We start from the raw sequence: 11,224 nt of genomic DNA, 5'->3' as shown, positions 1-11,224 counted from the left end.
GGGGAACAAACACTAGATCTGCCTGTGTTTTAAGATTTTGAAGACAGATCTGCATTTGCTGAAAACACGTAGACATTTACAATTTTGGACACGATGTGGGGAGGGGCTTAACCTAATCAGGAGTATTCACTGCAAACAGTTTAGGCTCACTTAAGATGTTGAATAATGTGGCAACCAGATACTGGCATGGTCCAGTGTGCTCTGACAGTTGGCAACCACAGTCAAAACAAGACTGAGAACAGTCAGTGCTGGGCCTGCTGGCGACAGCTCTGCTTAACACAGGCGGTGACGGGCACCAGAGCCACTGAATGCAGTGCTTCCATGGAGCTTGTCCTAGCCTCCCATCTCATTAGCCAGTGTAGGTCATAGGTCATATTATAGACTGGGTATGGTTTGTTGCATCCCCAAGGCTTTAGGAATAGAAAATTAACTCCCATCCACTGTGAGGCATCAGGAAAATAGAATTAATCTCACTGTGGTGTTTCAAGTTGAGGCACTTAGGAGGTGATTAGAATTGGAAATGGATTATGGTGCCTCTAGGATTGAATACTGGCAGTTTTATAAGAAGAAGAAGAGGGCCCAGAACACACATACAAGCATACATGGAAACATAAGCATACAACATACCATACAAGATGGCTCTAAGACACCTTGGGACTCTGCCAGCAAGACCATTGGCAGATGTGGGCCTGAAACCTACAGATCTAAAAGCTAAATAAACTGCTTTTCATGAGGGAGAGAGCCCCAGCCTCATACATTTTATTATTATGATGCTAAATGAAGTAACACATGGTTTCATGCCTGAAATGGAAGTGAAGAACGAGGACTTTATCCTGAGTTTCCTTAGTAAGACTTGGGTAACACATCCTACCGACACCATGTAGATTGGAGAATTCCTAGAAACAAGACAGATGGACTAGATATAGGGCCTGAGTTAAAATAAAAACTTTACAATAGCCATCTCTGTCTTGGGAAGGCTCTGGCTTCTGCTTTCTTCTATAGCTCCTCTTGAGTTCAAAACAACAATTTTGTTAAAAAAAAAAAAAAAAAAAAAGGTCCTATCTCAGTTTATCTTCCTGCCTTAGCTTATGCCAATAGTTCATCTAAATATTCACTGTCCATCACTAACTCTGCTCCCCAACCTACTCCTGCCATCTCCTTTCAGTTAAAATTTCTCCTCAGGTCACTTGAGAGGCTCACCACACTGCCGTTTGAAGAGGGAAGATGTGAGGCAGAAGAGGCCATCTGTAGAGGAGTGCTCTCATTTTCAGGCTTGCAAAGGGAGTAATCTATGCGCTGATCCCCATGGCCAGAAATCTGAATGTGCCAGTAACATAAGCAGGCCAGAGGTGGGCCCTGCGTATTGCCTTCTGTGCGGTTGACTTCTTCACTGCAGGCTGCGATTGGTGGGAGAAGCCTGTCCGTGCCAGACACAAATGCTTTCCAGCTGCTGCTTTATTATGCCCCAGAATAAGCACACGTGTGGCCACCCAGAGCCTGCCTGCATTGTATATCCTGCGGAACTGCACCTGACATCTGCTAGTCCTATGGAAGATACTCTAAACCCCTAGCAGACGGTCTGAGAGTGTAGCTCTGGGATGGCATGCTTGCTGGCAGGGGCAAAGCACAGTAAGTACACTCCCTCCACTCACACAGTCCAATATAGCACAGCCCATTGGTACTTTCTGAGGCAGACACTTTTCTTTTTGAGCGACACTGCCTAGACATGAGGGCCACCCCTCCAATTCTCCTCTCTCCTGAAGGTCCCCTGATCTCTTTCCCTTTCCTGTGATGGTCCTGTTTTCTGTACTGTCCTTGGACGGCATCCTGGTATGAAACATTTCTTTCCTTAGTTATCCTTACCTCAGTGAGTTCTCTGTGAAATATTACCATCTCGCCTTTTCCTTGGCCAGCTTAGAAATTCTCAAACTCACTGTAGTATCTAATCTTGTCTTATCCATGATTTAGGATTTATCTGAGATCTGGGTAAATTTCTAGCTATGTCAAAGATTATTAGGCTCCTGTGAATCAACTTAGAAAGAGAAATATCTAGGTCAGTAGTTCTCAACCTTCCTAATGCTGTGACTGTTTAAAATAGTTCCTCATGTTGTGGTGACCACCCCCCAACTATAAAATTATTTCATTGCCACTTCATAACTTTAATTTTGCTACTGTTATGACTCATAATTTAAATAGTTTTGGAGATGGGGGATTGTCAAAGGGGTCCCAAGCCACAGGTTGAGAACCACTGATCTAGTGTGACAAACTGTCTTACTTTCTGAAGCCTGGGATGTTTGGAGCATGGGTTATTAATGTTAGGAGTTGATCACCCCCTAGAAATAGCTGCTTCTGAGCTGGCCATGGTGGCACACATCTTTAATCCCAGTACTCGGGAGGCAGAGGCAGGACTGCTGTGAGTTCGAGGCCAGCCTGGTCTACAAAGTGAGTCTAGGATAGCCAAGGATACACAGAGAAACTCTGTCTCAAAAAGTCAAGAGAGAAAGAAAGAAAGAAAGGAAAAAGGAAAAGTAATAGCTGCTTCCCTGGGAAATATACATTTTTCATGCCAAACACCTGATTCTATGCCATTGGTGAACATGTGGGAAAAACCTGTTGGAAAACACATGCATGCCCTCATTCAGCACAGCCTGGCTCAGAGTAGAGTTAATAGAACACATTAATGTGCTTTACTGAGAACTCCCACCAAAACCTTTACATTCTTCAGGTTTTCCAAAGATCGAACTCAGGGTACCGTTCATGACTTAACCAAAGGCTAAAGGAGGAGGTGACTATGGCTCCATCAAAGAACTAAGAAATCTCTAGAGTATGTCTACAAAACCTGTTGGGTTTTTTTTTTTTTTTTAAGTTTTAAACAAACAAAACAAAACAAATATTGGTTCGTCCTGGCTGTCCTACAGTCTGACTAGGGTAGTCATGCTGGCCAAGTGTCAGCTTGTCAGGGAATCTGCTCTTGAAGTCCTGAGCAACTGTTATCTCAAATAGGCTTGTAATGGCAGCTGTGAGAGTGGGAAAGGTTCAGGCTTGAAAGTAGCTGACCAACACCCATGAGGTCAAACATAAAATCCTTTTAGTAATGTCTATGATTTTGGTGAAGCCTTGAAGAATTCCTAACTCTATTCTGTTGGAATTTCAGAGACATAAAAACAATAGCAACAGTAAAACCCTATAAGGCTGGACTAAATTTACTCAGGTAAAGTGTAGAAAGAATTATTCTTCCTGTATTAATCAATACAGGAAATTATTACAGCTGCAGTTTTCTTTAACCAGCTGGTTCCTCAATGACTGACACAGAGAGGTATGATTTATTATTAAGCTGTAAGCACTGTGCTGGGCAGATTCTGAGCTATTCCAATCCTAGTTCCCTTAAAAACCCACATAAAAGCCAATGGCTTGCCAATCTGATGACACCTGGGCATCTCTGCTCCATCAGTCTGTCCTTAATGCCACTTGTTCACTGTCATCTTGCCTTATATTGACTCCTCTCTCTCTGGCTTCCTCTCCCCTGTTACCTCTTCTGCTTTTTTTTCTCTCCTTCCCTTTCTTGAACCCAAACCCAGGCACCTAAAACTCTACCTCCCTCTCTTCTACCCTGTCATAGGCTTCAACATCTTTATTTAGCCAATCAGGGATAATTGGGGAACATTCCCCATCATCACATGGTTACAGGGATAGTACAACATTCACAACAATGCCCATGGCAGGGGAGCAACCAGGTCTCAAGGCACTGAAATCAGCATTTGAAAACACAGTTGGACCTTCCTCCAACAATAAAGTGCAACCTAATTTACTTGACTTATTGAATTATTACCACCACCACCACCACCACCACCATCATCATCATCATCACTATTGCTTGTTTTTCTTTGCATGTGTGGTTTTGCTTTGGTTGTCTGTTTGAGACAGAGTCTCACTATGTGGGCCCGACTGTCCTGGATCTCACTATGTAGACCAGGCTGGCCTCAAACTCACAGAGCTTCGTCTGCCTCTGTCTCCCAAGTGCTGGGATTATAGTTGTGTTTCACCATGCCTGGCCAACTCAGCTTAATTATTTTTAATAAAATGCGCTATGAATGTGTGAAACCAAACCAAAATTATCACGATGTTGTGTTTGTTAGGATTGTACCTAAAGTGGCAGCCTAAGAGAAGAATGTGACTGTAGAAACTTTATTTGGGAGGTAATCCCAGGAAACAAAAGTGAGGGACTTATGAGACAAAGGAGGGGGGGGAAATCCATGACTGTCCATGTTGTTGAGATAGGTAATAGAGTCTCTATTCTGTTAGGATGGAGATACAGCAAGAGGCTTATGTGGGCCCGGGACCTGGGATAGGATTTGCCGGGCATTTTAGCTCAAAGTCTTTGAAGGGGTTTGAATCTGGGCTAAGGTTGTAGTCATCTTGGTAGGGTTATGGCATTTTGCTTCCCATTAGCCATTAACACTCTAAAATGGCTTTGAATATGACCGCACATAAAATTGTGAACCTAGTGAACACTATGGAGTTTTTATTTTATTTTAAATTATGTGTATATGAATGCATGCCTGTATGGGTTTGTACATATATGGAGTGCAGTGCCTATTAGTCATCATCAAAGACCATCAAATCATCTGTAACTGGAGTTAAAGATGGTTGTGGCTGCCAAAACACTGGGTGGACCAGATAGGCTTAGCTGGGGCAGTAGCATCCTTTTTCACTTATGTGGCTGGAAGGTAAATGCTGGTTCTTGGTCTTCAGCAACCCTCCCTGTGAGCTTCTCCACTGCTGTATGCTGCTCCGTCCTTCTGAACTGTGAGTCAAAATATCTTTCCTCTCATTCAGTTGTTCGTCAGGTGTTTTGTTGAATCAATGACAAAAGGAACTGGCCACTCACATTTCTCTGGCCCTTACCTGGTTCCTTTGGAGCCACACCAGTATCCTGCTGATTCTTTGGGTTAGTTCCTGTTCTTTGGAGCTAAGTGTATAGATTCCTATCACTTGATGCCCACAGAACTACTCCAATCCTCCTTGCCATAGCATTTTAATGTATGCAGTGGTATCTTAATAAACCCAACAGTATGGGCGAAAGAGAATTTCTTTGTATAGCTTTAAGAGCTGTAACATATCCCTTGCATGCAGTTGCACCTTAGGAATAAGTTGATGACTCTGCTCTTTGTTCATCCCACTTCTCTTCCCACTTGCTGCAGAAGGATTATACTCACATTCTTGTTTCTTGCTGTAGTAGTTTAAATGAGAAGTGTCCCCTGTATGCTTATGTATTTGAACATTTGACCCCCGGCCCCAGTTGGTTACTATTTTGGGAGCTTGTGGAACCTTTATGAGGTAATGGCTTGCTAGAGAAAATATGTCACTGAAGTCAAGTTTTAAGAGTGTATAGCTTCAATACGCTTCCTGCTGGCTTTCTCCACTCCCTGTGTATGACTGAGATGTGGTCTCTCAGCCTCTCACTCTGGCCACCTGCTACCACGCATCCTCTTCCCTTATGGCTTCTCTCTCCATGACTGTCAGCCAAAATAAACTCTTCCATCTGTAAGTTGGTTTTGGTCATGGTGTTTGATCACATCAACAGAAGAGTTTAAGCCATGTTTAAGTAGATAACCAATAAAAGCCTTAGGTAAGCCAATAAAGCAGTGATCCTCAGCTTTGGATGCCTACTAGAATTACCTGAAAGATTTAAGAATAAATCTGCATATTCCCAGTTATACAACAGGCCACTTATGTAAGGTCTATGGGCATGGAATACTGGAACAGTGGTTTTTAAATTCTTTCTACGTTGGCTCCAGTGAACAGCAAAGTTTAAATGCGATGAGTTTTCAAATTTTTAAATCTTGGTTTCTTATCATGCTTAACTATTATTTAGGACCCAGAGTTGTAGTTAGGTAGATGATATCTAGATAGTTACTATACTAGAGATGAAAACAAAACATTCAATTATTAATTATTTGAGACCATAAATAAATCCATTGGATGTTAAAGGACATCTTAGAAAAAAATCTGTGAATGTTTTGCCAGCCTGTATGTACATGTATGCAACATCTATGGAGGCTGGAAGAAGGCACCAGATTGCCTGGGTCTGGAGTAACAGGCAGTTGTGAGCTACCTTGTGTGTACTGGGAATTTAACGTAGGTCCTCTCCAAGAGCAACAGTTTCTCTTAACTAATGAGCTATTTTTCAGACCCTTAAAACAAAATCTTCTTAAAAAATATTTAGATGGGTTGTAGTGGTACACATCTTTAATCCCAGCACTTGGGAGGCAGAAGTAGGGGGAATTTCTGTGACTTTGAGACCAACCTGGCTTACAGAGCGAGTTCCAGGACATCCAGGACTAAACAAGGAAGCCTCTAAAGTCTCAAGACCAAACATAGATACAAACAAACAAAGCAAATGAACAACAACAACAAAAGAACCCACTATATTTTCAAAAGAAAAGCTACCAACATTTCACTAGCTGCTTTGATGTGTGAGTTAGAAATAGATACCCTATGAGCATATACAGGGGGAGGTAATCCCCCTCAAGAACAGTCATAGGGGAGGGGAATAAGGGGAAAAGGGGAGGGAGGGAAGAATGGAAGGACACAAGGGATGGGATAACCATTGAGATGTAACAAGAATAAATTAATAATAAAAAAAACAAACAAAACAAAACAACAACAACAAAAAAGAAGTGAAAATGAGTAGGACCAACTTGTACATACCACATTCTGTAAATAAAATACATTTATAGGAAAAAAAAAAAAGAAATAGTACCCAGTATCTGTCCCCGTATTCAGAATCTGACTTGCCATGTAGTCTCTGGCAATCTTGGTACACTGATGATGCGAGTCAAAAATGAAACATTTCTTAGAGTTTTGACTTTCTAGACTCCCTGACCCCACCCCTACTGCCCTTGAGTCCTGCTTCACACTCTGAGAACAGCTACTGTAGAAGGCTGTGCAGCAGATGACTCCCACGTGGATGAGGTAATAAGTCTTCCATATTTTCACCTTTCTAACAGCATTTACCCTCAAGTTTCTCCTCATCTTCCATTCTGCTCTCCATGCCCTTGTTCCTATCGGGCTCCAATAAGAGCCCAAGGTCCTTTACTCCAATACCAAGAGGTATTCTGGTGCTGTGGTCAAGTTCAGGCACCTGAGTGAGGTAATATCAGACAGGGTTCTAAGAAGAGAGTTAAAGTTCTCTGAATGTTTTTAAATTGTGTATTAATATATAATTAATGTATATATGCATAAATATGCTAATTTGTGTATAAATAGAAACTGTGTATCATAGTTCAAGACAAGAATAAAGTACAGACTGATCAAAGCTAACCAGACTGATACCTAGAATATACAAAGAACTCAAAAATGACAAAAAAAAAAATCAAGTAATTAAATTAAAAATGGTTCAATTGTCTGAGTAGATGTTCTCAGAACAAGAAATTCACATGGCTTGCAAACCTTCAGAAGAACGCTTTACATTGGTTACTATGGAAATGGGCAACTCAAAGCCCACATATGCCCTAGGAAACCTGGGGTAAGAGAGGATATTGTACTGCGTTGCCCTGCTGCTGTGTGCTATTGCGCTGGATTCTGCTCCGTCACCTTTCTATTACTGTCTCAGCATCCAGCCAGAAACTGCTGTCAGGTGTTGTGTCTAAAACTAGGGATAACAAATCCTACACCCCAGCTCCAAAAGCTCACGTTAGCTCTGTTAGTTCAGCTCTTGGGCCAGTTTAAGCTGTTTTCAGAAAGAGCCGTGAACAAAATCCTTCAACCCTAAACCTCAAGACTGTCTCCAAAGTGCTCACAAGGGAACCCTGCATGGGAACCCTGATTTCTCAGTACCCTCACTAACACTTACCGTGGGGGGTCTTCCTAACTCCAGTCATCCTACAGCTAGAATTTGGCATCATTTTGTGTTTGACTCTTATTTCCTTAATGGTAATAGTAGTGATCATCTTTCATATGTTCATTGAGAATTTGCATATCTTCTTTTTGGACAAACTTCTAATCAAATCCTTTGTCTAATTAAAAGATTAATGTTTTCTAAGTCTGTTACAGGCTTACACCTGTAATCCCAATACTGAAGACAGTAAGGCAGGAGGATAGTCATGAGTTTGAGGTTACCCTGGGCTGCACAGTGGATTCTGTCTCCAAACAATAACAAATACTTGATGATTTCTTTCCTGGGTGAATTTTAAGTGGTTTAATATATGTTGGATACAGATCTGCAGTAGATATGTAATTTGCAAATATAGGGTTGTCCTCCTACTTCTGATAGTATTCTCTGAAGCATAAAAGGTTTTGTATGTATGTATGTATGTATGTGTGTGTACATGTTCACATGTGTCCTTATGTGTGAGGAGGCCAGAGACTGGGATCAGGTACCTTTCTCTGTCCACCTTTTGTTTTGAGACAGACTTTTGTCAATGGACCCCAAGGTCCCTGCTCAGGCTGGACTGGATGACCAGCAAGCCTGGGGAGTCCTCTTGTCTCTGCCTACCAAGAGCTGGGATTAAGGCACTCAATTTTTTTTCACGAGTGCAGGGGATCAAATGAATGTTCTCATTTTTTATTTGGTTTTGTTTTGTTTTTTGTTTTTGTGGGGTTTTTTTTTTTCTGGATACTTTTAATAAAGTAAGGTTTACATTGTTGGTATTAAAGAATAGTCATATACACACACATAAAATAAAACCTCTTGGGCTCAGGTGGGGAAGTCCAAAGAGAGCACATGAGAAACAGAAGTCATGCATGGGGTGGGGGGTGGGGGGCCGGGGCAAGGAGTCTGACATGTGATCAGGTAACAGGGCCTTGAGATCCAAGCGGACGGCATAGGGGCCACCCCAGGATGGAGGGGTCCTAAAATTATACCGAGTCAGATTGTTTTTAACCTTAAAGTATTTGAGCGCCATTTTAAAAGTAAGCAAGCACAAATATTTCCTACTGAGGTCACGGGTGGGGACACACACCCTTTCCAAGTACAAACATGGCTGGTACCTAGCAGCCTCCATTTACACACTCCAGTATTGGGTGCTGTCAAGATGTCATGTCCTCCTGTCACACACAGTGCTGTGCTAGGAACCAGACAGTAATAGCCAAGGACAAGTTCTACTTAAGGCACTGACTGACAGAGCTATCTCTGAAGAGCTGGTATTATTTCCAGACATGTGACCTTAGCCTTCAGTGGCATTTACATATAAATAGGCATAAATAAAACCATCCTGCACCCTGAAGCCTAGGAAGACAGTGCAGGCAGAGCAGACCCAGTGAGGAACAGCGGTTCTTACCTGAAATATTCTAACAGAATGTAGTTCATAATGGAGACGCCTCTCATGTAAACATCTGGCTGGCTACATTTACTGCCGCCTCAGGAGTGTACAGACTCATTAGCACCACCACCCCACCCCACCCCACCCTACCCCCCCGCGCCAAAGTTTTCTATTTAAATCTTAAAAATGACACACACCATTTGTAATTATTTAGGTTATAAATGTTTCTGATGTTGCAGCAGAGGATGTTTGTAGAAAAAAAAATAATGCATAGTGACCCGAAATATGTTAAAGTACCAAGTTACAGAGGAGTGGTAAATGTGCATGTCTTACGATCTGAGGAGGAAGCCATCTAGTCTCTCGCCACTGAGCAGAACTGGCTTGTAAGTTGCCTGTAGGTGTTTCAACTCAGGCTTTGAAGGCTGCCCTCTATTTCTAGTTGGTTGAGTATTTTTATCATGAAGTAGAATTAAATTTTCTTTTATGAAAATAGCTGAAAAAAATCTAAAGTATAAAACGTTTAAATATATATATATATATATACCATAAGACAAAATATTACCCAAAACATTTAAAACTTAGTTTTAGAAAGTTCGCCTATCTAATTTAAAATGGACTAGGCACAGTTGTGGCACACCACCCTCCACAGTGATCCTGTCCAGAATATTTTCAGTCAGACAGAGATGGGGCCCTGGCTGAAGAGTCAGGGCCCCTCTTGGGACAAGTGCTTGTCTGTCCCTGGGTCACAGTACAAGTGAGCTCCATAGGGAGTGTGGCCTTGTCCTTGGCCCACTAGGGCCTCCTCTCGGGTTTCCACCAAAATCTCTCCCACATGGTCCAGCTCAGCCAGGTCAGACTTGTAAGTGGAGCTGGGAGGCGGAGCAGCTGCAGCAAAGCTCCCCAAGTCCGTGACTGAGGCTGAGCTTGCTGTTACTCTTTACTCCCCTTAGCACCGTGTCCATGTCGGGGCATAGTAGGAACTGTCGACATATGAGAAGAGCTCCTCCATTGAGCTGGGTTGTTTGCTCTTCAGGGTCTCAAATATCTGGTCCAGTGACTTCTGGAAGGTTCCCGGGTTTTGTTGTGGGTCGTCTATCTCCCGTAGGCTGCTCTGAGGGTTCCTTTGCCTCTGTGCTGAGCTGATTCTGGGAAGCTTGGAAACTGAGCTTTATAAGGGACCGTCTTCCAGTTCAGAAGTGGGGTGCTTCCCCTCAGCTCCTCTTCCTGACACAGGTCTCTGCGGACACTAGGAGGTCAATTGGTGCTGGTTCTACGTTCTGGGTGCCATCTCATGCCACACGCCATCCCGGCACATTTCTTCCTGGATGTGCAGGACTGTGTTGGCGATGAGGACTGGGCGGCAGAAGTTGGGCTCCGCTAGCATGTGGTAGAGTTGGACCTTGACCAGGGACATATCCAGGCGTGACTGCCGCTGCAGGCTATAGGAAGGGACAGTGGAAAACCCTCAGACTCCTTCCTCCTGGTCACCATATTTCCTCTTCTGTCCTCTAGCAAACATCCTGTCCTGCACTGCAAGGCAGGCCCACCACTCCATCGGGCGCCGGGACCAGTCAGCACCCACAGAGTCACCATGGCCCCTTGGCATGGTGGCGCAAGCGACGATTCGAATTTTACTGATGAACCGTCTCCTCAACCCCAAAGTCTTAATTTTACTGAGATACAGTCTTTTTATTTTCTTTTATCATTTGTACTTTGCTGTTTTAAGGTCACTAGTATTTACTTCTGTGTTTTCTTTTGGAGAGAGAGTCATACTGTTAGCACTACCATTTTAGGATACAATCCATTTTGAGTAATTTTGCTTTAAGAGCATAAGGTAGAAGTTCAGCTTCATTCTTTTGCACTCGTGTCTGCCATTTGCTTAAGAGATTTTCTTGTACCTATTGAATGGTATGGCACCCCTGCTAGGAATCAATTCGCCCTAAATGCCAGTTTCCATGCTA

General features: G+C 42.8%; 1 pseudogene; it reads right to left on the bottom strand.

Moving 5' to 3' along the window:
- Window positions 1-9,966: 9,966 nt before the first annotated feature.
- LOC127189851 (cell division cycle-associated protein 4-like) lies at window positions 9,967-10,856 on the bottom strand (annotated as a pseudogene).
- Between the last annotated feature and the right edge of the window lie 368 nt (window positions 10,857-11,224).

The sequence above is a fragment of the Acomys russatus genome, chromosome 5, assembly GCF_903995435.1.
Source record: "Acomys russatus chromosome 5, mAcoRus1.1, whole genome shotgun sequence".
In the NCBI taxonomy this organism is placed as follows: domain Eukaryota; kingdom Metazoa; phylum Chordata; class Mammalia; order Rodentia; family Muridae; genus Acomys; species Acomys russatus.
The sequence above is the reverse complement of the archived record's forward strand: the minus strand, read 5'-3'. Positions and strand labels throughout refer to the sequence as shown.